The sequence below is a fragment of the Palaemon carinicauda genome, chromosome 3 (genome assembly GCF_036898095.1).
Source record: "Palaemon carinicauda isolate YSFRI2023 chromosome 3, ASM3689809v2, whole genome shotgun sequence".
Lineage (NCBI taxonomy): Eukaryota > Metazoa > Arthropoda > Malacostraca > Decapoda > Palaemonidae > Palaemon > Palaemon carinicauda.
The window spans coordinates 12,993,346-12,995,845 of NC_090727.1; the positions used below are offsets into that span (position 1 = coordinate 12,993,346).

At 37.7% G+C, this 2,500-nt stretch overlaps 1 protein-coding gene across 8 annotated transcripts in view; it reads right to left on the bottom strand.

The window, feature by feature from the left end:
* The window catches only part of LOC137638204 (uncharacterized), a 986,676-nt gene that overhangs the window by 165,127 nt on the left and 819,049 nt on the right, over positions 1-2,500 (bottom strand). The gene's annotated exons all lie outside the window — the stretch shown is intronic.

The window sequence follows — 2,500 nt, forward strand, 5'->3', positions numbered from 1 at the left end:
TGCACTGTAATTGTTCAGTGGCCACTTACCTCATGGTAAGGGTTGAAGAGAGACTTTAGCTATGGTAAGCAGCTCTTCTAGGAGGACACTCGAAAATCAAACCATTGTTCTCTAGTCTTGGGTAGTGCCATAACCTCTGTAACATGGTCTTTCACTGCCTTGGTTTAGAGTACAATCGAGCACACTCTTCTATCTTATTTCTCTTCCTATTGTTTTGTTAAAGTTTTTATGGTTTATATAGGAGATATTTTAATGTTGTTATACTTCCTGAAATATTTTATTTTCCTATTTTCCTTTCCTCACTGAGCTATTTTCCCTGTTGAAGCCCCTGGGCTTATAGCATCCTGCTTTTCCAACTAGGGTTGTAGCTTAGCAAGTAATAGAATACGAATACTTTTGAAAAAGCTTCTGTTTTGAAAGTTGCAAGGGTTAGTATGTGTGTAAGGTTGATCAATGTGTTGTTGGTAGTCTGGAATAATCTCTTATAAAGGAACACTGTATTTTGTTGGAAATAAAATTTGTAAATATGTACAGACACACACGCGGACCTTCAAGACTCACTGTTCCAATTTTGCGTCCATCAGAACAAGATAATTTTTTTTTTCACACTGATAAAGAAAAACCTTTTGATTAAAACTTCATCGTTCTCATGTTGGCCCTATCACCAGAATTTGGACCTGGTATTTAGTTGACTGTGGTGGTACATAACAAGGTAGAAAGTTGTATTAATGACACACGCACACACACACACACACACATATATATATATATATATATACCTGTTGAAGTGAATGGATGAAAAAGATCCGTTGGTGAAAAGCCAAGGATCTGGATATTCTGATGCTGAAAAAAACATGAATACAACTACAATAGCAGAGTAAGAGGAGTAAAGATCGTTCCCTACTCGAACGCCGCTCTACTGCTTCTGCAGGAGCCGAATGCCCTTCATAATGCCGTCAGCGTCGTTTGTTAGCCAACTTACGAGGACCTATAGAATCACAAAAGCGGATTTTCTCCTCCCGAGCCACTTTGAGCTTAATTTATTTATGGGACTCGCCCAGGAAATATCAAGGGACTTCTAAGGCACATATTTACGGGCGTGTTGTGGTGGGCGCATCATAGAGCGAAAGAGATTGCTTGGGAGGGGTTGGAAGACCCCCTCTCCCCTCCCGCCCACGGCTGGTGTTCAAAACAGCCACCCATGCGTTCACCTTTCGCCATCATCTCCAGCTTCGCTAGTGATGTAAGTGGCGTTATGTCCTGAATTATGTTTTGCCTTCTGGTGTGATTCCACGGCAATTTTGTGTTCCTCTGTGGTTGCATGGGAATATATATATATATATATATATAATATAATATAATATATATATAAATATATATATATATATATATACATATATATATATATATATACATATATATATATACATATATATATATACATATATATATATATATATATATAATATACTTGCATCATCATCATTATCATCATCAGCCATTAGTAGTCCATATAAACACACCTATATATGTATATATATATATATATAGCTGTTTTACCCAGCGGCATTGCCACACTACTCATTTCCCCGTCTTTCCGTCTTTCGGGTAGAGGAAAGGTACCACGAGAGATACACTCGGAAGCTATAATCTCCTCCAAGTTGCCAAAACTGCTGTGTTGTATTTAGGAAAGGAGGATGGTGTGGGAAGGGTTGAATCTGAGTATGTGCATATCTATGTGAATATTTAACTGTCATTTTTTAATGGTCGCTAATAAATTATATTATGGATCACGAAGAAACTCAACATCCGTTGTATCAGTGTCCGGAGAGATTTGGCGATCCTCCAGGCAACAGTGCGGTTAAACTCCTCGCCGAGATTCGCAGCGAGAGACTAAGTGACCTCTCTCTCCTGCTGGTGCGGATCGGTTCATCTTAATCCCAAATGCTATTGTTGCAAATGGACCGTGTGCATACCTTTTGCAACCGGCAGCCTTCCCACTCGCTGTTTCTGTTACCGTCCTTTAGTGGTGGAGCTGCCCTGATTTGGTTTATGTTTCAGTCATGAGGGGATTTCATTGATTGAATTCTCTGCTAGATCTCTCTCTCTCTCTCTCTCTCTCTCTCTCTCTCTCTCTCTCTCATATGTCATATGTGTGATTGAAATTAATGTCCCATAAAACAATTATAACCCCTCAAACTTGCATATTCATAGATGGACACAACCCTGTGTCTTTATGTAACGAAACTATTTAAACAATGTGCAGTAATAGAGTAATGACAGTTTATGTATATATATAAGACACATATGAGCGTACATCTATATACATATTTATATATAATTCTCTTGATTTGGGACATGTATATAGTATTTTAGACCAGTGTGCTACTTTGTTACTTTTAATGTTACTATAGAAGTATAGAGAATGCCATTGGGGTTCTTGTATTTCCAATATTTAAGAAAACTAAAAACAATTAAAAACGATATTCAATTACGGTAA